At 42.6% G+C, this 26,660-nt stretch overlaps 1 protein-coding gene across 3 annotated transcripts in view; it reads right to left on the bottom strand.

Annotated features, from left to right (window-relative positions):
• Nucleotides 1-26,660, bottom strand: part of LOC126284886 (uncharacterized) — a 687,599-nt gene that overhangs the window by 90,907 nt on the left and 570,032 nt on the right. The window lies entirely within an intron of this gene.

Below are 26,660 nucleotides of genomic sequence, written 5' to 3' on the forward strand. Positions count from 1 at the left end.
CACACGTAACGCAAACATTTACTTCAAACTTTCCGCGAAGACTTTCTCAGGCGAATGACGTAGCTGTAAGAGGAAACAAACCCGCATTATTTGCTTCTCCAGCAGTCTGTCTCACTGAGAAAGAATTGTTTGCGCGAAGTAAGAGTGGATATGGGGCTACCGGTTACGAAATTAGAGAAACGCATCTTGGGAAGACTCGTAATTCACACCTACCAACATGGGCGCCCATCGATATTTATCTAAGAGGTGCAAGATCCTGAAATTTAATCTCTTATAAAACGATTTGGCGAGTTTGAGAACATGTTGCACCTCAAATCTGTATCTGACAGAAATTGCAGAAAACACATTGCATGTCGGATGCTTGATCATTTTAGTCAATATTTTAATAATGTGAAGTACTCGGGATCATCATCATCCTCCTCTTCGTCCTCCTCCTCCTTCTCCTCCCCCTCCACCTCTACATCATGGAACCTGTTCTGGCTTCCGCTCTAAAATGCCCATCGTTTTTCTTGGCCAACTTGCACCTCTTACACCTATGAGTATACATTGCAAATCTTTTTTGGGATATCTTCAGTTTACTTTTTCCTTCCATTTCCGCGTAGCTGCGCAGATTTTCTCTGTTACTGCAAATATTTTTAGCTCATTTTTAATATCTTCTGGTATACATCCTCTAACTGGTCTGGGAAATATCAATTCATGTTACACATTTGTAGAGGTTATAGGAGGGACTTAGTAGATCAGAGGGACTTAGTAGCTGTGTTCGGAAACGTTATCCAAAGACGCTACGAAAGTTATAGGAGCTTCCGTAAATGTGTGATATACGGGGTGACTCCGTGATGATGTACAAACTTTCAAGGATGATGGATAAGGATAAATGTATGTCAGACGTAAGGGTGCCTGTAACGAAAACGAAAGAGTCGAAAGCTATAAGCGAAAACCGATTTGATACTTCTGACAGTGGAATACGGGTACTGGTACTGCTGTTGCTGGCATTGTAGGGTAGGCAACTTTCAGAAGTGGTAGTATGGACCAAATCAAGGAAAAAATCTCCAGTAAACATGGGCTCTAAAATGTATACCTGAGGAGCTATGAGCAATTCATCTTCACTACTGTGAAACACGTCTCCTCTATTGAACAAGTACTACTAATAGTTCTTAAGGCACGCATTTCAGAGCCCGTGTCCACTATACAGTTTTTCTTGTTTTGCTCCATACTAAAGCATCTGAAAGTTGCCTACCCCAAAATGTTGACAACAACGGTATCAGCATATGTACTCCATGTCAGAAGTATCAGATCGGTTTTCGCTTATAAATATGGACTCGTTCGCTTCCGGTACAGGGACCCTTACCTCAGACTGACACATTTATCGTTCTTCATCATCATAGATAGTGTGTACATCGTCACGGAGTTACCCTGCATATACACACATCAAAAAGTTTGGCATCACCCCGGTTCCCAGAGCTCCTGAAGATAGACGTTGACTGTGGATGTTGTATCACAGACGCAGTCTTTTTGACTGTTCATAGATGTCACTAAACCCGCCCAAAGACGTAAACAACCATGCATGAGCAGCGCCTATTATACGGAGGGGTTCCGACTGCCCATCAGCTCCAGTCATTCCTCCAGGAAGGAGGTACACGGTTCGTGTTAGTTTGCAGTTCAACCATGCCTAGACGGTCAATACCGCGGTTACATCGCGTACACATTGTTACTTTGTGCCAGGAAGGGCTCTCAACAAGTGAACAAAAGCGACGTTGTTCGGACACGGACGAGATACAGAACGATAGGAACTGTCGATCACATGCCTCGCTCAGGCCGCCCAAGGGCTACTACTGCAGTGGATGACCGCTACCTACGGATTGTGGCTCGGAGGAACCCTGACAGCAACGACACCATTTTGAATAATGCTTTTCGTGCAGCCACAGGACGTCGTGTTACGAGGTGAGGTCCATCTTTGAAACCACGGCACCATGCAGTGCAGTACAGGTGGGCCCAACAACATGCCGAATGGACCGCTCAGGATTGCCTCACGTTCTCTTCACCGATGAGTGTTGCATATGACTTCAACCAGACAATCGTGGAAAACGTGTTTGGAGGCAACTCCGTCAGGCTGAACGCCTTAGACACACACTGCAGTGAGTGTAGCAATGTGGAGGTTCCCTGCTGTTTTGGGGTGACATTATGTGGGGACGATGTATGCCACTGGTGGTCATGGAAGGCGCCGTAACGGCTGTAAGTTACGTGAAAGCCATTCTCCGACAGGTAGTGCAACCATATCGTCAGCATACTGGCAAGGCATTCGTCTTCATGGACGACAATTCGCGCCCCCATCGTGTACATCTTGTGAATGACTTCCTTCAGGATAACGACATCGCTGGACTAGAGTGTCCAGCATATTTTCCAGACTTGAACCCTATCGAACGCGCCTGGATTAGATTTAAAAGGGCTGCTTATGGATGGCGTGACCCAGCAACCACTTTGAGGGATCTCCACCGAATCGCCGTTGAGGAGTCGGACAATCTGGACCAACAGTGCCTTGATGAACTTATGGCTAGTATGCAACGACGAATACGGGCATGCATCAAAGCAAGAGGATGTTCTACTGGGTACTAGAGGTACCAGTGTGTACAGCAATGTATGGTGGTACAACATGCGATGTGTGGTTTTCATGAGCAATAAAAAGGGCGGAAATAATGTTTATGATTATCTCTATTCAGATTTTCTGCACAGGTTCCGGAACTCCCGGAACCGAGGTGATGCAAAACTTTTTTTTTGATATGTATACATACATTTATAGGCACGCGCGCCTATAACCTTGAGTCTGTAACGTCGCTGGTTAACGTTTCCAGAAATAAATTTCTATGTAAAACTTCAGTTACTAAGTCCCCTCAACAACCACAAGAGGTGTGTAACATGAACTGTCATACAGTCAATATATGTATGCAGGTCTTCTTGTCGGCTTCTAATACCCTGTACTGTTATTTTTCAACTTGGGAAACGTAGTTTCATCAATAAATGTGTCAATAGCTTGACTGCTGTGTTTGCATTTCCGTAATATGTAAGGTGTTTTTCTTCGACTTTTGTAAGTACAACAGTGTACCGTTCTTGCCATTAACATTTTATTTTTGTCATTGTAGTTATATTTGTAACTCACGCTCCAATTAATATGACACAGGTACCTGAAGATGGTTTGTAACCGAAACTGGTAGTAGAATAAAACAATCAAATACAGTTTTGTGTTATGAATTTTTGTGTAACTTATTTCATCTACATCTACATCTACATGGTTACTCTGCAAATCACATTTAAGTGCCTGGCAGAGGGTTCATCGAACCATTTTCATACTACTAGTCTACCATTCCACGCTCGAATGGCGCGTGGGAAAAAGAAACACCTAAATGTTTCCGTTCGACCTCTGATTTCTTTTATCTTATTGTGATGATCATTTCTTCCTACGAAGGTGGGTGTCAACAACATATTTTCGCATTCGGAAGAGAAAGTTGGTGATTGAAATTTCGTAAATCTCGCCTTTGTTTCAGTGACTGCCACTCTAACTCGCATATGATATCAGTGACACTCTCACCCCTACTGCGGGATAACACGATACGAACTGCCCTTCTTTGCACTTTTTCGACGTCCTCCGTCAATCTTACCTGGTAAGGATCCCACACCGCTCAGCAATATTCCAGCAGAGGACGGACAAGTGTAACGTAGGCTGTCTCTTTAGTGGGTTTGTCAGATCTTCTAAGTCATCTGCCAACAAAGCGCAGTCTTTGTTTCGCCTTCCCCACAATATTGTCTATGTGGTCCTCCCGATTTTATTTAGGCGAATTGACAGCCCTCAGATTTGTACGATTTGTCGTATACCCAAAACTGTCTGATAGTCTTTTACAATGGTAGAGCGCAAGCTGCTGAGAACTTGGTATACGACATTTAGTACTGTTTCCTATGGAAGCCTTGTCACGCAGCTGGAATACCTACAGTACAGATGGTCAATCAGTTTCTAAGAGCCTTTTACGTTCTGTGTATCTAAAATGTTCGAACGTGTGTGATTTCTTGAGGGACCAAATTGCTGAGGTCGTCGGTCCCTAGACTTACACACTACACTACTTAAACTAACTTATTCGAAGAACAACACACACAGGACTCGAACATACAGGGGGAGGGGTGGAGCAATCCGTGACATGGCACCTCAAACCGCGCGGCCTCTCCGACCTGCCTGTGTATAGGACTGCCGAATTGACGTCTGTGCGCTGGAAGGAGGCTGGGCCATGTATCATGCCGGTGGCGATTACGACTGCTCGGCACCTCGGGAGGTGGTGAAGGAGAGGGGGTGCCGAGGGGGCGGGAGGCGGGGGAGGGTCGTCGAACCTACGGCGGCTAGCGGTGTCGCCAACCTGGGACATCTGCTGCCGCCGCCGCTCGCTGCGACTGCCTGCCACGCAAGTAACGCATCTGCTCGCAGGCCGGAAACATCAGTCTGCTCCGTCGAGAATATAAAGTCACCGTCAGTTTTTCGGTATTATGTAAATCCGTAAACTCTGTCATACCGCTTGAAAATTTACTGCCTTATCGGCCGGTAGAGAGTCCCGACTAGTTGCACACATAACACTGCTCTCAGTTTTTTGATGTTTATTTATTTTGCACGTGTAGTTCCGTAGCACCAAACTGAGGAGATAATCTCCAAGACCAGGGAACGTGTCAGTACATGAAATAACAACAGAAAAGTACACTACTGGCCATTAAAATTACTACACCAAGAAGAAATGCAGATGATAAACGGGTATTCATTGGACAAATATATTATACTAGAACTGACATGTCATTACATTTTCACGCAATTTGGTTGCATCGATCCTGAGAAATCAGTACGCAGAACAACCACCTTTGGCGTAATAACGGCCTTGATACGCCTGGGCATTGAGTCAAACAGAGCTTGGATGGCGTGTACAGGTACAGCTGTCCATGCAGCTTCAACACGATACCACAGTTCATCAACAGTAGTGACTGGCGTATTGTGACGAGCCAGTTGCTCGGCCGCCATTGACCAGACGTCTTCAGTTGGTGAGAGATATGGAGAATGTGCTGGCCAGGACAGCAGTCGAACATTTTCTGTATCCAGAAAGGCCCGTACAGGACCTGCAACATGCGGTCGTGCATTATCCTGCTGAAATGTAGGGTTTCGCGACGTGTAACTAATGGCACCCTATACCATCACGCCGGGTGATACGCCATTGTGGCGATGAAGAATACACGCTTCCAATGTGCGTTCGACGCGATGTCGCCAAACACGGATGAGACCATCATGATGCTGTAAACAGAACCTGAATTCAGCCGAAAAAATGTTGTTTTGCCGCTGGTGCACCCAGTTTCGTCATTGAGTACACCATCGGAGGAGCTCCTGTCTGTAATGCAGCGTCGAGAGCATCCGCAGCCATGGTCTCCGAGCTGATAGTCCGTGCTGCTACAAACGTCGTCGAACTGTTCGTGCAGATGGTTGTTGTCTTGCAAACGACCCCATCTGTTGAATCAGGGATCGAGACGTGGCTGCGCTATCCGTTACAGCCATGCAGATAAGATGCCTGTCATCCCGACTTCTAGTGATACGAGGCCGTTGAGATCCAGCACGGCGTTCCGCATTACCCTCCTGAAACCACCGATTCCATATTCTGCTAACAGTCTTTGGATCTCGACCAATGTGAGCAGCAATGTCGCGATACGACAAACCGCAATCGCGATAGGCTTCAATCCGACCTTTATCAAAGTCTGAAACTTGATGGTACGCATTTCTCCTCCTTAGACGAGGCATCACAACAACGTTTCACCAGGCAACGCCTGTCAACTGCTGTTTGTGTATGAGAAATCGGTTGGAAACTTTCCTCATGCCAGCGTGTTGTAGGTGTCGCCACCGGCGCCAATCTCGTGAGAATGGTCTGAAAATCTAATCATTTGCAAGTCACAGCATTTTCTTCCTGTCGGTAAATTTCGCGTTTGTAGCACGTCATGTTCGTGGTGTAGCAATTTTAATGGCCAGTAGTGTAATAACAGATAAAATAAAATTTTTATGAATAATAAAAAGAGCTGTAAGTTTATGTTAACGCAATCGAGAACATAACGCAGGAGTCAGCTAAATTTTTTCAAGAACTCCTTGACAGAATAAAAGTGGACGACAAGAGGTTCACAGTTTGATTTACATGAAGGTTTTTGCGAGATATGGACAAACTCTGTTGGAATTTATATATAGATTGTCGGAAAGAATACAGCAACAGCAAGGAGGAGTTGTGCGACATAGACGACAGTGGGTAGGCTAGTTTCTACACCTGAAACATGATGTCTGTTCACATTTCGCGCCAGTCGCATGGGAGTTGCGCTACTCGTAGGTTTGCTTTAAATACAGTCGTAAGGTTCAGTTACCTTTAGAGATCGGACGTGGTGAGTGTATCTTAGTCAAGAACGGCTTTAAGGCGACAAAAACGTCATTATCAATGCCTCACTGAGTTTTATTTTTAGTTTTAGTTATGTTATGTTCCGTAGATCATTTTCTCGATTATTTTATCGATATGATGTCGGACAGGTTAAATTACAAAATATATATACACACATGAATAGAAAAGAAACTCGCCCATGGAGTAGAAGAAGTTGTGAAAAAAAAAAATAAAAAAGAGAGAGAGATTTTAAGCTAGATTTAAAACTTGATCTGCTACCTGCCAGACACTTCATGTTGTTGGGCAAATGATCAAAGCAACTGACCGCTTCAATAACAGATAGGAAAGGTCATTTTTCCCTCTAGTGTTGTGGTTGGCCGGAGAGCCAACACAGGGTTAATAAAGGAGGCCGAAATGCACGCGTTTTAGCCCACGCAAGCTCGCGTGAGGTCTGGAACATGACAAGGGAATTAGAATTGAGAAAAACGGACGTAGCTGGTGGAATACTTAACTTTAATCCATTAATGGAGAACGTCGCTCTTTATGGTACATGATTCACAGTATCAATAGTACGGATACTGTAGCCTTGCTAGGTCGTAGCAAATAACGTAGCTGAAGGCTATGCTAACTATCGTCTCAGCAAATGAGAGCGTAGAAGTCAGTGAACCATCGCCAGCAAAGTCGGCTGTACAACTGGGGCGAGTGCTAGGAAATCTCTCTAGACCTGCCGTGTGGCGGCGCTCGGTCTGCAATCACTGATAGTGGCGACACGCGGGTCCGACGTACACTACCGGACCGCGGCCGATTTAAAGGCTACCAACTAGCAAGTGTGGTGTCTGGCGGTGACACCACATGTTGTATGTATGAACATCACTGTTCTTCGGGAATTGAGATGGATTATTTGCAACGAATTTCAGTAGCGAATAAATGTACTCTGATGGTGCAGTTAAAATATCTAACACCTTGAAAAGGTGCTTAGATGACGTCCTTGTGTGAACACCACTAATTATTCTCACTTCTCTGTTTTGTGCAAGCAATGCTTTATGTCTAAGTGGTGACTTACCCCAGAAAACTATTCAATAAGACATTACTGAGTGGAAATATGCAAAGTACGTTATGAGGCTGATCTGTTTATTAACAAGACTAGCGATTATGTGAAGAGGGAAAGAAGCTTAACTTTGAGAAGCTCAATAATATACTCCTTCCAGTTCAAGTTGTCATCAACACAGCCAAAAATTTGGAGAAATGTACCCTGTTAACTGAGAGCTGTTCATACGCTACGTCAATTGTCGGTATGACTCTATTCGGTGTGCAGAACTGGATGCAGTGAGTTTTTTGAAAATTAAGGGTGAGTCCATTTTCTGAGACCCACTTAATAATTCTTTGAAAGACGTCTTTAACAATGTATTCAGCTGCTTTTTCTGGAACGGGATTTATTATAACACTCGTGTTATCTGCATAAAGTACTAGTTCCGCTTGCTGACGTTAAGTGGGAGGTCATTCACATCAATAAGGAACAGCAGAGGACATAAAATTGAACCCTGTGGGACTCCCTTTGTGATAACTCCTTATTCAACAGATTTTACCACCGTCCCTGAGTTTGAACGAGGTCGTGTAATAGGGCTGCGAGACGCTGCATGTTCCTTCTGCGATGTAGCAGAAAGGTTTGACAGGGTTGGAGCAACTGTACATGATTGTTGGCAACGGTGATCGCTAGAGTGTACGGTCGCTAGAAGATAGGGCTCCGGACGGCCAAGTAGCATTACCGAGAGGAAAGACCATCGTGTTCGGCGTATCGCTCTAGAACATTGTACTGCATCTGTAGCAGCAATTGGACCAGCAGTTGTCACCATAACGAGACAGTGAACTGTTACAAATCTGTTACTTCATGGAAAGCTCCGCGACGGACGCCCTGTAGCACACATTCCATTCACCTCATACCACTGCCGTTTGCGACTTCAGTGGTGACAAGCGAGAGCTAATCGGAGGGTAGGGCAGAGGTCTATTGTGTTTTTTGATAAAAGCTGGTTCTGTATTGTTTCTAGTGATGACCGTGTGTTCGAAGAAGACCATTTGAACGTCTGACAGCCGCATATGTGGTCTGCGAATTTACTTTTACAGGCAAAGATTTTTTTCTTAAGTATTAGGCACTGTTTTCTATTCCTTTCAGTCTCTGATTCTGCAGAGAACCTTATTTCTTATCTTTTCAACAGCCTGCTATGCAGGTCTCAAACGCCTCGATTCTCTTCTTTTCTGGTTTTCCCACAATTCTTGATTCTCTTTTGTGCTCTTGTCGCTCCGTACGTCTGACGTATTTTACCTCCATGATTGCAAGCTAATTCGCATACCACGTATCTGTAGACTTAGAGAAAGCTTTTGACAATATTGTGTGGAATATTCTCTTTTAAATTCTAAAGGTGTCAGGGGTAAATTAAAGGGAGCGAAAGGCTATTTACAATTTGTACAGAAACCAGATGGCATTTATAAGAGTCGAGGGGCATGAAAGGGAAGCAGGGCTTGGGAACGGTGTGAGACAGGGTTGTAGCCTCTCCCCGATGTTATTCAATCTGTATATTGAGCAGGCAGTAAAGGATACAAAAGAAAAATTCGGAGTAGGTATAAAAATCCATGGAGAAGCAATAAAAACTTTGAGGTTCGCCGATGACATTGTAATTCTGTCAGAGACAGCAAAGGACTTGGAAGAGCAGTTGAACGGAATGGACAGTGTCTTGAAAGGAGGATATAACACGAACATCAACAAAAGCAAAACGAGGATAATGGAATGCAGTCGAATTAAGTAGGGTGATGCTGAAGGAATTAGATTAGGAAATGAGACACTTAAAGTAATAAATGAGTTTTGCCCTTTTTGGAGCAAAATAACTGATGATGGTCGAAGTAGAGAGGATATAAAATGTAGACTAGCAATGGCAAGGAAAGCGTTTCTGAAGAAGAGAAATTCGTTAACATCGAGTACAGATTTAAGTGTCAGGAAGTCGTTTCTGAAAGTATTTGTATGGAGTGTAGCCATGTATGGAAGTGAAACATGGACGATAAATAGTTTGGACAAGAAGAGAATAGAAGCTTTCGAAATGTGGTGCTACAGAAGAATGCTGAATATTAGATGGCTAGATCACATAACTAATGAGGAGGTGTTGAATATAATTGGGGAGAAGAGGACTTTTTGGCACAACTTGACTAGAAGAAGGGATCGGTTGGTAGGACATGTTCTGAGGCATCAAGGGATCACAAATTTATCATTGGAGGGCAGCATGGAGAGTAAAAATCGTAGAGGGAGACCAAGAGATGAATACACTAAGCAGATTCAGAAGGATGTAAAAATGGTTCAAATGGCTCTGAGCACTATGGGACTCAACTGCTGTGGTCATTAGTCCCCTAGAACTTAGAACTACTTAAACCTAACTAACCTAAGGACATCACACACATCCATGCCCGAGGCAGGATTCGAACCTGCGACCGTAGCAGTCGCACGGCTCCGGACTGCGCGCCTAGAACCGCGAGACCACCGCGGCCGGCAGAAGGATGTAGGTTGCAGTAAGTACTGGGAGATGAAGAAGCTTGCACAGGATAGAGTAGCATGGAGACCTGCATCAAACCATTCTCAGGACTGAAGACCACAACAACAACACCACGTATCTTTCTAACAGAGGTAAAGTGTGTATTCCGACAGTATCTGTTTCCCACGGACCCACCACTACCACTACCAGGCAGAACTGACTGAGGGCACTGCAAAGTTCACACTGGCAGTATCTCCCACGGCTACAATTGCCACAGAGTTTGCTTCGTCTTTTGCAGACAGACCACTGTGTGGCCGCGTCCTTGCAGACGACACTCGCGTGTGGACATAATGGTGAACGGGCATCGACCTCACACAGCGACACGGAGCGCGTGAGGCAGTCGCTCAAGGCAAACAGCAGCTGGCCGGCCGGCGTCCAGCGAACGTCTTCTCGACCACTGGACGGCCGCCGCTGCAAAGCAAACACACAGACACACACATACACACACATACACACAAAAATATACGGCGTAGAGCCGAGGCAAGGTGTGATGATGTGTGTGTGTGTGTGTGTGTGGTTGAGAGAGAGAGAGAGGAGGCGGGGACACAGGAAAGAAAGAATACGAAACACGTGCCTGCGAAGTTCTCCGAATGATTGCAACTAATGGTGATTATCCGCTGTAGATTGCACCCCGTCTAGCTGGAAGGAACATGTTGAGCATGTCAATTACGCTTAAAAAACAACTATGATACGAAGTAGTTTCAGAACGTGAACTGTTACATTAAGGAGAGACGGAGAGAGAGAGAGAGAGAGAGAGAGAGAGAGAGAGAGTGATGATACAGAGCTACAGAAGGCTGCATCATCCCTTATCTTTTTCGCCACGCCATATATAATAAGTTAAGATAAATATTACTGTATTTAATCTGATCTGTTGAAGCTCATATGCGATGCTACAGATGGATGTGTGTTTGCACGTTCCATATTCCACGTGGGGAATTGGCGGAGGCAGAAGGACGAGCATTCGTGGCCAACGTCAGGAAATGTAGACGGATGCCGGTTGATCCTGAGTCAACGGCTCGCCACGGAAGATAAATCGAAGCAACCAACAGTCCTCTGCGACGACAATCAAAATAGTTCAAAAATGGTTCAAATGGCTCGGAGCACTATGGGACCTAACTCTTAGGTCATCAGTCCCCTAGAACTTAGAACTACTTAAACCTAACTAACCTAAGGACAACCCGAGGCAGGATCCGAACCTGCGACTGTAGCAGTCCCGCGGTTCCGGACTGAAACGCCTATAACCGCACGGCCACCGCGGCCGGCTCAAAATAGTTGAATAAATAAAATGAATATCGAGGAAGTTATATCTTGTAACAAGTTATGAGCTATCCACGTTTCCTCTGACATAGTTTTGATTAAATTAAAGTTTAGCGACGCGGCGGTAGTTCGTATACAGCTCTGAATCTTGAAGAGGTTTTATGTTCTGAAGAGCATGTATAGGTATTAGCATTGTGATTTATATTGAATTTCCTCGATTGGATATTTTGCAGCTCCTATACTAAGAAGACCTCTCTACCGCATTGCTAATACTGGTCTCAAAGTGAAATAAAATTACGACGCTAAAGCAAAAATCTACTGATACCTCTGACCTGTGAAGGTTACCATTAAGGGTATGCAACTCGGAATATTTTGGAGGTTTTTGAAGGATAGCTTTCAGACATTACACAAAAATCAGAATTTCCGGAATGTACGGAAGAGATTATTGTGGGAATATAAGTCCAAATTTCATTTGTGTATAAATGCTGTTTAATAAATCACGGTTCAGAGATTATTGCCTTCTATGTCACTGCCGTTACCTCTGATCGTTGAGTTGTCATAACAACAAGTCAAAACTCATTCTGCATTCTCACTCTTAAAAAAAATCTAAATTTCAATTTATGGGCCGCTAATACCAGAATAAAACGGTGAGAACTTCAAGCCCTCCACAATTCGCACGATTAACATAACAAAATTATAACTTCGGACAACTGAGACGCTACGCGCCTGGCTTGCGAGCAAATTAATATAGCAGCAGACGTGCGCGAATTACAGTACAGTGTAGCGTACACACACTGATTTTATTGTCTAAAAACAAAACATTCTCGCGAATGTACTCCTCGCATAAGCAAATCAATAAATATACACACAAAATAGACAATAAATACATGCATAATTAAACTATAATTAAAATTACGAACATGAAATTATTCCATTGTATGAAAATTATTTGAATTAATAATTTATTTACACATTTCCTAAACGGCTTCAGCTCCAGATTCTTAAATGAGTGAAGTAGTTTATTAGATAACCGAACCGATCTGAGTTTGAAACAGTTCAGACTTTTAGTATAAAAACATCAGTCTTTTTGTGTCGTTAAAATATCTTTCATTATTGCTAGGGAAATCAGAATTTAAACCAGACAATTTTTTCTTAATTTAGACATACTGTAGTGACACTGAAGTATGTATATACATGGGAAGTCATAATGCTAAGCCTATTAAACAAATATCTACAACTAGTCCTCACTGCGACTTTGCAAATCAGTCTGACACAATTTTAAGCTATAAGTAAGCATTTACAATAGCAGCTTCCCCACAAGATTGTCCCATATGTCATATGAGAATGAATATAAGTATAATAGACAGAAAGCAGTTTTCTCATTTACTGTTTCTAGTAACTTTCTGTTCATAAAGGTTCCCTAAGACAGTAACACGCAAGGCCGAAGCTGTTAAAATACAATCTGTGTACTGCATATTAACATACGATTGATAAGCCTATATTTATAAGAGATGCCACTCAAGTCTCAATGACACTGTCAAATTTTTGAACTGAGAAAAGAATAAGAATCTCGCACTGCTGTCATGGACAAGATTTTCCTCAAGTTACTACGGGGACACAGAGGCAGTTTTTTGGCGGACACTTGTTGCACTTTTTTTTCACTTTGGGGAATTGTTTTTGGTCCAGATCCCCTGCCTAGCGATGTTTGTATGCGTCTAGTTGTTTAGCTGCGACAACAGTCTGGAACCGCGCGACCGCTACGGTCGCAGGTTCGAATCCTGCCTCGGGCATGGATGTGTGTGATGTCCTTAAGTTAGTTAGGTTTAGTTAGTTCCAAGTTCTAGGCGACTGATGACCTGAGAAGTTAAGTCGCATAGTGCTCAGAGCCATTTGAACCAATAAGACAGACTGTGTCCAGCGCAGTAGTAAACACCGCCGTTTCACCCAACAACGGGTGGGCTGCTGGTCCGAACGTCTTGTAATCATTGTCATACTGTTTGCTGTTTCGCAATACAGCACTTCAGATTTCTTTTGTGGAGATTGAAAGCTTATTCAGCTGAAGGCTTAAGGTCAAAAGAATTTCACAAATTTGTTCATTTTATTAAAGAAAATTTTCTGCTTAGTTACTTCGATTATCTGTAAAACACAGTTTATATATTGTTAAGTAAACAGGTCGTGTGAAAAGAAAGTTATATTAGTGTGTCCTCCCTTCCACAGTTTCCTTAATTCCAGTAAGTACCACGTATCACCGTTCACAAGTTATGATGATTTTATTTCCCATTGTGTAATAACTGTCACCCTGTGTCTTTTGTGAATAGGTTATTATGGCATTTTAAGTTCGGTCAACAACTGTAAGAAATACTGGAAACCAAATTTTTATTGTTCCTGGAAGCTGTCACATAGGCAATCTGTAGCTGCGATATTGTCAGTCACCTAGCTACATAGATACTTTGTCGGCTCAAATCATCTAACATCCGTATTTAAAATCTGTCTGTAATAGAAAGAGGCAATAGATGCTTATGAATAGCCCTCGGATTTGCCATCACTAACTTCACTTCACAATATTTCTTCCATCATGAATGGTTTAAATGGCTCTTAGCACTATGGGATTTAACATCTGAGGTCAACAGTCCCCTAGAAGTTAGAACTACTTAAACCTAACTAACCCAAGGACATCACACACGTGCATGCCCGAGATGGATTCGAACCTGCGGCCGTAGCAGTCACGCGGTTCCTGACTGAAGCCCCTAGAACGGCTCGGCCACTGTGGCCGGATTCCGTCAAGAGGATTCGGACAGACTACCTATAACCATCGAGCCAAGGTTCAGTATTCGGCCAAAGAAGTGTGTTGCGACAATGTGCACAGCAAGATAAAAGATTGCAGAGTTGGAAGATGACGTTACCTACGTTTCTAAATGTCTCCAAGAATGGACGCTCTTCAGAAGTTTCATTTCCGGCTATTGGCTGTCCTAAATAGCAGCACGTACGCAGGCCATTTGGCAGCATTAGGCGCCAGAAGATATGCGGGGAGAGACACACGGGGAAAAGCAAAAAGAACGAAGGATACGGTGTCAGCGTGCGCAGGACGCCGGGTCTAGTACGTCATTTCCTGTGTCTGAACATGTACCTACGGACACGGAAAGTCTGTCAGTACGTCTTGGTACCGAGTACCTAGATACTGATTCTTTTCTCTCGATAACTTTCAGTCCCCCCCCCCCCCCCCCCCCTCCCATGAACCATGGACCTTACCGTTGGTGGGGAGGCTTGCGTGCCTCAGCGATACAGAAGATAGCCATATAGCCATACCGTAGGTACAACATCTGTTGAGAGGCCAGGCAAACATGTGGTTCCTGAAGAGGGGCAGCAGCCTTTTCAGTAGTTACAAGGGCAACAGTCTGGATGATTGACTGATCTGGCCTTGTAACAATAACCAAAACGGCCTTGCTGTGCTGGTACTGCGAACGGCTGAATGCAAGGGGAATCTACGGCCGTAATTTTTCCCGAGGGCATGCAGATTTGCAGCTTTACTGTATGATTAAATGATGATGGCGTCCTCTTGGGTAAAATATTCCGGAGGTAAAATAGTCCCCCATTCGGATCTCCGGGCGGGGACTACTCAAAAGGTTGTCGTTATCAGGAGAAAGAAAACTGGCGTTCTACGGATCGGAGCGTGGAATGTCAGATCCCTTAATCGGCAGGTAGGTTAGAAAATTTAAAAAGGGAAATGGATAGGTTAAAGTTATAGTGGGAATTAGTGAAGTTCGGTGGCAGGAGGAACAAGACTTCTGGTCAGGTGACTACAGGGTTATAAAAACAAAATCAAATAGGGGTAATGCAGGAGTAAGTTTAATAATGAATAGGAAAACAGGAATGCGGGTAAGCTAGTACAAACAGCATAGTGAACGCATTATTGTGGCCAAGATAGATACGAAGCCCACACCTACTACAGTAGTACAAGTTTATATGCTAACTAGCCCTGCAGATGACGAAGAAATTGAAGAAATGTATGATGAAATAAAAGAAATTATTCAGATAGTGAAGGGAGACGAAAATTTAATAGTCATGGGTGACTGGAATTCGAGTGTAGGAAAAGGGAGAGAAGGAAACATAGTAGGTGAAAATGGATTGCGGCTAAGGAATGAAAGAGGATGCCGCCTGGTAGAATTTTACACAGAGCACAACTTAATCATAGCTACACTTGGTTTAAGAATCATGAAGGAAGGTTGTATACATGGAAGAACCCTGGAGATACTAAAAGGTATCAGATAGATCATATAATGGTAAGACAGAGATTTAGGAACCAGGTTTTAAATTGTAAGACATATCCAGGAGCAGATGTAGACTCTGACCACAATCTATTGGTTATGACCTGTAGATCAAAACTGAAGAAATTGCAAAAAGGTGGGAATTTAAGGAGATGGGACCTGGATAAACTGACTAAATCAGAGGTTGTACACAGTTTCACGGAGAGCATAAGGGAACAATAGACAGGAATGGGGGAAAGAAATACAGTAGAAGAAGAATGGGTAGCTCTGAGGGATGAAGTAGTTAAGGCAGCAGAGGATCAAGTAGGTAAAAAGACGAGGGCTAGTAAAAATCCTTGGGTAACAGAAGAAATATTGAATTTAATTGATGAAAGGAGAAAATATAAAAATGCAGTAAATGAAGCAGGAAAAAAGGAATACAAACGTCTCCAAAATGAGATCGATAGGAAGTGCAAAATGGTTAAGCAGGGATGGCTAGAGAACAAATGTAAGGATGTAGAGGCTTATCTCACTAGGGGTAAGATAGATACTACCTAAAGGAAAATTAAAGAGACCTTTGGAGATAAGACAACCACTTGTATGAATATCAAGATCTCAGTCAGATGGAAACCCAGATCAAAGCAAAGACGGGAAAGCAGAAAGGTGGAAGGAGTATATAGAGGGTCTATACAAGGGCGATGTACTTCAGGACAATATTATGGAAATGGAAGAGGATGTAGATGAAGATGAAATGGGAGATACGATACTGCGTGAAGAGTTTGACAGAGCACTGAAAGACCTGAGTCGAAACAAGGCCCCCAGAGTAGACAACATTCCATTGGAACTACTGACGGCCTTGGGAGAGCCAGTCCTGACAAAACTCTACATCTGGTGACCAAGATGTATGAAACAGGCGAAGTACCCTCAGACTTAAGAAGTATGTAATAATTCCAATCCCAAAGAAATCAGGTGTTGACAGATATGAAAATTACCGAACAATCAATTTAATAAGACACAGCTGCAAAATACTAACACGAATTCTTTACAGACGAACGGAAAAACTAGTAGAAGCCGACCTCGGGGAAGATCAGTTTAGTTTCCGTAGAAATACTGGAACACGTGAGGCAATACTGACTTTACGACTTATCTTCCAAGATTAAGGAAAGGCAAACCTACGTTTCTAGCATTTGTAGACTTAGAGAAAGCTTATGAAAATGTTGACTGGAATACCCTCTTTCAAATTCTAAAGGTGGCAGGGGTAAAATACAGGGAGCGAAAGGCTATTTACAATTTGTACAGAAACTAGATGCAGTTGAAAGAGTCGAGGGACATGAAAGGGAAACAGTGGTTGGGAAGGGAGTAAGACAGGTTTGTAGCCTCTTCCCGATGTTATTCAATCTGTATATTGAGCAAGCAGTAAAGGAAACAAAAGAAAAATTTGCAGTAGGTATTAAAATCCATGGAGAAGAAATAAAAACTTTGAGGTTCGCCGATGACATTGTAATTCTGTCAGAGACAGCAAAGGACTTGGAAGAGCAGTTGAACGGAATGGACAGTGTCTTGAAAGGAGGATATAAGATGAATATAAACAAAAGCAAAACGAAGATAATGGAATGTAGTCGAATTAAGTGGGGTGTTGCTGAGGGACTTAGATTAGGAAATGAGACACTTGAAGTAGTAAAGGAGTTTTGCTATTCGGGTAGCAAAATAACTGATGATGGTCGAAGTAGAGAGGATATAAAATGTAGACTGGCAATGGCCAGGAAAGCGTTTCTGAAGAAGAGAAATTTGTTAACATCGAGTATAGATTTAAGTGTCAGGAAGTCATTTCTGAAAGTATTTGTATGGAGTGTAGCCATGTATGGAAGTGAAACATGGACGATAAATAGTTTGGACAAGAAGAGAATAGAAGCTTTCGAAATGTGGTGCTACAGAAGAATGCTGAATATTAGATGACTAGATCACATAACTAATGAGGAGGTGTTGAATATAATTGGGGAGAAGAGGACTTTTTGGCACAACTTGACTAGAAGAAGGGATCGGTTGTTAGGACATGTCCTGAGGCATCAAGGGATCACCAATTTAGTACTGGAGGGCAGCGTGGAGGGTAAAAATCGTAGAGGGAGACCAAGAGATGAATACACTAAGCAGATTCAGAAGTATGTAGGTTGCAGTAGGTACTGGGAGATGAAGAAGCTTGCACAAGATAGAGTAGCATGGAGAGCTGCATCAAACCATTCTCAGGACTGAAGACCACAACAACAACAACAACAGCAACTTTCAGTCCCTACATTTACTCGTATCACTACTTTATAGTGGGTGCCTTAACGGATGAACCTATTAATGATATACAACATTTATATCACGTAACGAAATTTTTCATAGCGTAACTCAGTTCTGACGCTTTCACCGACTGAACTCCTGAGCACCGACTGGTCAATAACTGAACGAGTGCCACGCGGGAGAGCGACTGTACGAAATTTTTTGCGTAGCTTAGCCCATCTACGGAAGGTTTCATTCACATTTCGTTCACTTAAAATTTTCTTGTATTCACGGTCCAACTTACTTGTTTCTTTTTTCTTTTTTTTAGTTTAAAGCAGTGTGACATCAGTGCCCTCTGATTCGGAGACTCGGAGCATTTATTTTCAAAGGCAGGCAGCAAGTTGTCAGACTAACAGATTGTCAGCGAAAATGATTGTATAAAACATTGTTTTAGAGTGACTATACGGAGAGAGAATGGAAAGTTCAGGTAAGATTAAATTCATTTACTTCTGAGTACTATTCACCTGTTCTTCTGATAATCTATTCTGTAATTTCATGTTTTACGTCCCCAAATTTTCAAAAATTGTTTAAACTTCCTGGCAGATTAAAACTGTGTGCCCGACCGAGACTCGAATTCGGGACCTTTGCCTGTCGCGGGAAAGTGCTCTACCATCTGAGCTACCGAAGCCCGACTCACGCCTGGTACTCACAGCTTTACTTCTGCCTGTATCCGTCTCCTACCTTCCAAACTTTACAGAAGCTCTCCTGCGAACCTTGCAGAACTAGCACTCCTGAAAGAAAGGACATTGCGGAGACATGGCTTAGCCACAGCCTGGGGGATGTTTCCAGAATGAGATTTTCACTCTGCAGCGGAGTGTGCGCTGATATGAAACTTCCTGGAAGATTAAAACTGTGTGCCCGACAGAGACTCGAACTCGGGACCTTTGCCTGTCATTCTCAAAAATTGTTGTTTGAAATGACAATTAAACCATTACCTGATTGAATGCCTGTATTATTCTATTTAATACTTATTAAAATCGTTTGTGTTTCTCTATTATAGACAGATTTTATAAATATAAAGAGACTGGAGTTGTTACAGAATGTGTATTACTAAACGGCTAATCCTAGGCCGATGACAGTTGCAACCTGCCTGTGTAACGGCTTCGAGAGACAGCAACAATTTAATTTTTGATGCTCCATGCTGTTAAAAAGTTTAAAATACTCTCGTAACCACCAATTAAGAGCTAGAATTTTATGTTGAAGATTTAGTAGACAAAGTGGAGTATTACAGTTATAAACAGTGTGTATATCTTGAGGCAACAGAACTTACGGCGCTCTAATTACCCAGTATTTGAGAATGACAGTATTTAGCGACTTCAAGCAAACTTCAGACGTTATTTTAGACCTTTACGACGAAGGTTTTAATTGTTGATAACGTCCGCAAAGTGCTGCATCAGGCTTGACGTTCTAACTTATTATTCCTTTCGTGCTAATTCTATTCGCGATACATTTTATATACAGTACTCACATAAACCATTGAATGTACCTGCAAAATTGTATCACTCATAATTCGCGAGGTACGAAGTTTTTGAGTTCGATTCATTAAATAATCTGGTGTAATCTAATCGAAGGTTTCCCGAACTGTGTTCTACGGGAAGTGAATAAGAGAATAACGAAAAACTACTAATTACACGACATTTCTTACGACATTTCGATGATACTAATAACTTCTTAAAATTTTTACAATGATTTCTGTGTTATTAGTTTTAGTTATGATTTAAAATTGAAGAATCATTGAATAAAACCAATTTTCCCAGTTTTAAAAATTTTATTAACTTTTAAAGTAACATGGTGTTCCATCAAAGTACAAAGATCCTCAAAGTGTTTCGTCGGAAGAAAAGTAGGGGAACCATTGCTCTAATCCTTTTATCAAAGATAAGTATTGATACATCGATGTATCAACATTTTTCTTTCTTTTTAATGAGTAGATGCTCTTCTTACAATGCTACCCATGAGTAAATTTTGATATTTTTCGTTCGATGCCGCCTCCTACGGGTAAGCCGTACATCGGAGCTGCCTTTGTCGCCGCTCTAATGACAAAGCAGGGCACCGAAGGCGTAATAACATAAATAGGAATGTAGAAAGTAGAATCTGACGTAGTTGTGGCACTATAAACAGAAAGAGTCGTATGAATTTGTTGGCTGAAAGACACCGAGCAATAGATGGAACAAGTTTTCTTCCTTCGCGAAGTATGAGGATTGTATTGCAAGCGCAAACAAAGTTGACACTCGGCGCGGTGTCTGATGGGAGCGACCGTAAAGGCTTTTCCCGTTTACAGTCGCTCCCGTAAGCCACTGCGCCGAGTGTCAACTTTGTTTGTGCGAACAATATCGTATCCTGTTTGAGTGTAGCCGAGAGTGATGGTCGCATGTAGATTTTTTGCTCCGTTTTTGTGTTGACGATAGCAGGAGAAAGGATAGGACAAAACCTGACAACCACACACAGCTCACTCCTTTAGAACAGTTCCCCACAGTCGTTTAATGAACAAAGTAAGAGCATATGGACTATGAGACCAATTGTGTGATTGGGTTGAAGAGTTCCTAGATAACAGAACGCACTATGTCATTCTCAACGGAGAGCAGTCTTCCGAAGTAAGAGTGATTTCAGGTGTGCCGCAGGGGAGTGTCATAGGACCATTGCTATTCACAATATACATAAATGACCTTGTGGATGTCATCGGAAGTTCACTGAGGCTTTTTGCAGATGATGCTGTGGTGTATCGAGAGGTTGTAACAATGGAAAATTGTACTGAAATGCAGGAGGATCTGCAGCGAATTGACGCATGGTGCAGGGAATGGCAATTGAATCTCAATGTAGACAAGTGTAATGTGCTGCGAGTACATAGAAAGATAGATCCCTTATCATTTAGCTACAAAATAGCAGGTCAGCAACTGGAAGCAGTTAATTCCATAACTTATCTGGGAGTAGGCCTTAGGAGTGATTTAAAATGGAATGATCATATAAAGTTTATCGTTGGTAAAGTAGATTCCAGACTGAGATTCATTGGAAGAATCCTAAGGAAATGCAATCCGAGAACAAAGGAAGTAGGTTACAGTATGCTTGTTCGCCCACTGCCTGAATACTTCTCAGCGGTGTGGGATCCGTACCAGATAGGTTTGATAGAAGAGATAGAGAAGATCCAACGGAGAGCAGCGCGCTTCGTTACAGGATCATTTAGTAATCGCGAGAGCGTTACGGAGATGACAGATAAACCCAGTGGAAGACTCTGCAGGAGAGACTCTCAGTAGCTCGGTACGGGCTTTTGTTGAAGTTTCGAGAACATACCTTCACCGAAGAGTCAAGCAGTATATTGCTCCCTCCTACGTCTATCTCGCGAAGAGACCGTGAGGATAAAATCAGAGAGATTAGAGCCCACACAGAAGCATACCGACAATCCTTCTTTCCACGAACAATACGAGACTGGAATAGAGGTACTTAAGGTACCCTCCGCCACACACCGCCAGGTGGCTTGCGGAGTATGGATGTAGATGTAGAACAGCAACAACGGTTCCATCGATATTTACATCACCGACGGACAATTCACGATGTGTCACAGGTTTCCAGTCCATGAGATAGTGTGCTGGTTTAGAATTATACCCAGCATAGTCACTCATAGTCTGCTGGTCAGGAAATATATGCCATCGCTTTCCCTCTTTCCAACTACGTGCTAGTGGCGAAAATTTCTTCATCAGGATTGTAAAAGAGTGCCTTCGACTCTATCGTCACCCCACTACCATGCGTTAGCAGTGTCACAAACAGATATATTAAGTTTTCCGACTCCAGTATGTTAGTTCCCAGTGTAGTTTCCGTCATGGTCCATCACGAAATTTTGTTTGTTTGCTCATCTTTCGTTCCCTACTCGTGAGCACTGGGCTGGCTATTCCAGAACTTTGTCCTTTTCAGTCGAATATTCCAATAAGAAGAGAATGGGGCAGACGGATTCCCAATTGGGGATGTTTTGGAGGAGATTTTCAATACGCCTGGTAACAGAGGGAGGAGACTTTTCGATGACTTTGCTCGGAATCAGAGGGATACGGCTAGAGACTGTTTGGACTATTTTGTTTGTGATACATTGTTAATAACCGTTCTAGTCAAATATTAAAAATTTGTGTATGTGTTTGTAAGCAACTGTGTTGACATGTGTACGTCGAGTGGGGTAGAACTGACCTTAGTGCTTCTTCCTTTTGGAGACCTTAGTCTTCTGACTGATATGCGGAGCGCCACGAATTGTTTCCCTGTGCTACCTCCCCTTTGCAGAATAGTTCTCGCACCCAACCTTTTTGTTGGATATATTCCAACCCACAGCTTTTATCACTACGGTTCCATCAAGTACTAGGGATTATTCCTTGATGTCTTCATCTACAACTACATCTAAATACATTCTCCACAAGCCACAGTATGGCGCATAGCGGAAGATACCTTGTACAACTGCTTTCCTGTTCCGCACAGAAATACAGCCAGGGAAAAACGGCTATCTATGTCTTCGTACGAGCCTTAATTCGTCTTACTTTGTCCTCCTCTTCCCTAGGCGAAATTCACAGTCTTAAAAACTGGCCACCGACCGGCCGCCACAGATACTAAGTCCGAGTGGTTCACTTAAGGTGGCCAATAAAACTGACCACCCCTGACAACTCTATAAGTCCGGCCATCTGCACAATCTGGCAACACTGTAAGATGCAGAAGTGTTAGGAGGAAGTTTTGTCTACTTCCGAGATGTTTTCGGATTGTGTGAGCCTGTGGTCTAGTGGTAAACGTCGTGCATTCTAAACTTTAAGTCGCCTGTTCGCGTCCAACTGTATTGTTTTAACCACATTTCGGTCTAAAGTTATGAGTCTGATTGAACATCGAAGATAATTCGCTTGACATTCTACCCACCAGCAATACCCAGTATACCAGAAACAATTCCGCAGGACAGCTCGTGGCTGCGTCGCGCTCAAAACAGCTTACGCTCGAGCGTTTCCTCGCGCTGCAGCGGCTACCGGCCACCGGCCAGACGCCACCCGCCGCCTGAAATCCGGCGCCGTCCATGTGAACGCTGTGCCACGCTGTCAGTGTATGTATCAACTGTCATTTTCGAATTTGAAGCTCTAGTTATCATCTTGCACTTAAGCATTGGATTTTGCATACTTGAAAATCATGAACTACAGTTAAGCATTGTAAAATTGACTCGCAAGTGGAAAAACGTGTAACATCTGCAACACAACGTTTACTTTTGGTATAACTGAGAGGTGAATGCAGAGAAGGCACCTAGAAAGATTTGAACTGTGTGTAGAGCGAGTGCTATTGGGAAAAATACGCCAAAAAAGATATTCTTGTTACAATAAAGATCGTTCTGGCATGAATGTTTCTCCACATAAGGAAGTCTCGACTACAGATATATGTGATACACTACCATTTTTACCATCATGCGGCATTTGCATTCAGCAGGCAAACTTCAGAAGTCTTGTGTAGGAGTACTGCATGCTGTAATACGAAGCAAAAAAAAAATCAACGGAGAGGCTATTATTGAACATCAGGTCGCTCATTGAGCATTCCTATGCAGTACTGTTAGTGGTGACGTGTTATGATGCCTTTATCGTTAACTTCCTAAGAAGAAATGAAGAGCTGAGCCCCACCTAAAGACGTAATCCCGAGCAAAGAATAATGTGAACATAATATTTCACATCTGATAACTCCAAAAGTGTGTTTTGGGCTACGAATTCTGCCCCAAGGGGTGCTGGAATTTGTTGGCAACAACTGAGACACATTTCGGTCGCAGTGTAAGAAAATCGAGCGACAAAACTACATCACCTGTGCTACTGCATGATAACGCACTCTGTTGATTTGAGAAACAAAACTATCCAGGAGATTGATAGGAAAGTCGTCTCTCAGGCACTTGTATTGATAAGGAAATCCTCTAACAAGCACTTGTCACTCCCGTCATATATTCGTAAAATTCTACCATTCCCGCTCTTGATCGATCAACCGTCAAGGCAATTCATTAATAGACGAAAATAAACCTACACTGGTTTAATGACATCGTTAGAACCAGTAGGCTTCTACGGGCGTAGAATTTGTTAACAACTTTAGCATTGTCGGATTGTTTTAGATATCGCGAAAGAAAATTCTGCTGCTGATTAATTTCTCTTTGATGATTACTGTTGCATTTAGTAAACTAATGGAAAATGCAATTAAAATATTCACTGTACTTATAAAAGTTAAATTCAGCTTATTACAGAAACATCACGACGGCAGTCTATCTTAATAAAGCATTAAGTTCAAAAATAGTTCAAATGGCTCTGAGCACTATGGGACTTAACTTCTGAGGACATCAGTCCCATAGAACTTAGAACTAGTTAAACCTAATTAACCTAAGGACATCAGACACATCAATGCCCGAGGCAGGATTCGAACCTGCGACCGTAGCGGTCGCGCGGTTCCAGACTAATAGCGTCTAGAACCGCTCGGCCACCCAGGCCCGCCGTATGAGTTTACGAAGCATCTCCGTAATACTCTTATGTTGATCGAATCTACCGGCAACAAATCTGGCACGACGCCTCTGTATTGCTTCCATTACCTTCTTTAATCCGACCATGTGGGGATCCCGAAAACTCGAGCAGTACTAAGGAATGGGTCGTGCTAGTGCTCCATACGCGGTCTCATTTAGAGATGAGCTTAACGCTCGTCTAGCCAACGTGTCCGTTCTTCTTGTCAATGTTTTCAACATGTTCTATTTCTCGCCGATTCTGCGGAGAACGACCACATTTCTTATCTTATCTGTCCACCCAATCGTCAACTTCTTTCTACAGTGCCACATCTTAAACGCTTAGTCTTCTTTTCCAATTTTTCCAGTCCACGGTTCACTTCGATGCAATGCTGTGCTCCAAATGGAAATTCTCAGAAATTTCTTCCTATGATTAAGGCCTTTGTTTGATACTAGTAGACTTATTTTGGCTTCTGTCCTCTTTGCATGTGCTGGTTTGATTTTTACATCCTTCCTGTTTTGTCCGCCTTTTGCCATTTTGCTTCCATTGCAGCAGTATTCCCTCATTTCTTTCACTTCACGATCTCAAATTTTGATAATAAGTTTATCGGTAATCTCATTTGCGATATTCTTCATCACCTCCCTTTTTATACGTTTTACTCTCACTCGATATTCTGTGCTCATTACATTGACCATTACATTCAACAGGCCTTGCAGTTCTTGCTGACTTTCTCTGTAGATAGCATCAGCGAATCTAGACATCCTTTCACATAGAACCTTTCTTTTGTATGAAGCTGGTATCTGTACAGATACCACTGCTGATCTTGTAGCTCTCGAAGAATAAAATTATAATGAAATCCAGACCTTTAGCTGCCTACAGGCGTTGATAAATATCAACGGGGGCACTTGGGGGGGGGGGGGGGGGGCAGGGGCAACTACAAATGTAGTGTGTGGACAGAAAGTTCGAAAGTGTGGGTCTTACGGGGAGCGTGCCAAAGATAATCTCTGCAGTCGCAGTATCCTCTGTCCTCGGTGGCTCAGTCGGTATCGCTTAATTTTTTTGAATGAATTAAATTGAATACTGCTTCATACAACGATAACTGTGCCGTTAATCCTATTGTATGAAATGGTTTTGAATGTACTCTTTTATGTTTGTTAAAAGCCACGCTAATTATTCTCTGGGCGCTATCGCCAGAAATATCATACTTATCCCAACGTGAAGACATCCATCTTAACTCACGATAGATTAAAAATCTTTCTTTAATATTACGCGATAACCCATTTAAAAAAAATTCTTAATTATTTTTTCTGTGAGGATGGATGCTCCAGGATAGCTTCCTATGTGCAATGGCAGCATAAGCATTTATAGGTATTACTATTAATAAAGAACTGTACCTCTTGCCTAATATGAATTGGAAAATACTAAAAGAGGCCGTTTTCAGTTTATTAAGATTACTCTTTTTAATACTTTTAGCATTAAATGACTATTAAAAGAACTTTTTGTCACCAACGGCGTCGTTACAATAATGAGCCGACACAAAAAGGCCAAGGCAACATTTAGTTATTACGTACTGAATCATATGCAGGGTAGGTACTCACTACTGACAAAACACATATCACAATTATTACTTTCATATATATTCAATAAAATTCTATTACTACTACAGATAATTGTATCAGTGAACAATTAACAAATTGGAAATTTGTGGTAAGGTCTTATGGGAACAAACTGCTGAGGTCATCGGTCCCTAAGCCTACACACTATTTAATCTAACTTAAACTAACTTACGATATAGACAACACATACACCCATGCCCGAGGGAGGACTCGAACCTCCGACATGGGAAGTCGCACGGACCGCGCCGCTACCCCGCGCACCGAACAATAAGCGTCCGCCAGCTAGAACATCAGAATCGATAAGATAATGAAACAGAAAAATACGCTCATTCTTCTTGTACGAAGGGACAAAGATCATAATAATTGCGATTCTAAGAATGCAGATAGAACTTCTCCATTTTTTTTTTACCGGAGGCTATGCTATATCGGTTAGAGCATCTGCCATGTAAGCAGGAGGTACCGGGTTCGAATCCCGGTCGGCGCACACATTTTTCAACTGTCCCCGTTTGATATTAATCAACGTCTGTAAGGAGCTAAAGATGTGGATTTCCTTATAATTTCGTTTCTTTCTTTTATTGCCGTAATTGCTTTGTCGATACTAGGACTGAACAGTAGAGGGCGAGAGACTTCATTCGTGTCTTACAGTCTTTCTATTCCGAGCACGTTACTGCTACTGTAACATTTAATACGACTAGTGTTCGCGATGCAACCCGTAGGTTGATGTTGGACGAAAGGTGGGCCAACGGTGATAGAGTTG

The sequence above is a fragment of the Schistocerca gregaria genome, chromosome 8, assembly GCF_023897955.1.
Source record: "Schistocerca gregaria isolate iqSchGreg1 chromosome 8, iqSchGreg1.2, whole genome shotgun sequence".
Taxonomy (NCBI): domain Eukaryota; kingdom Metazoa; phylum Arthropoda; class Insecta; order Orthoptera; family Acrididae; genus Schistocerca; species Schistocerca gregaria.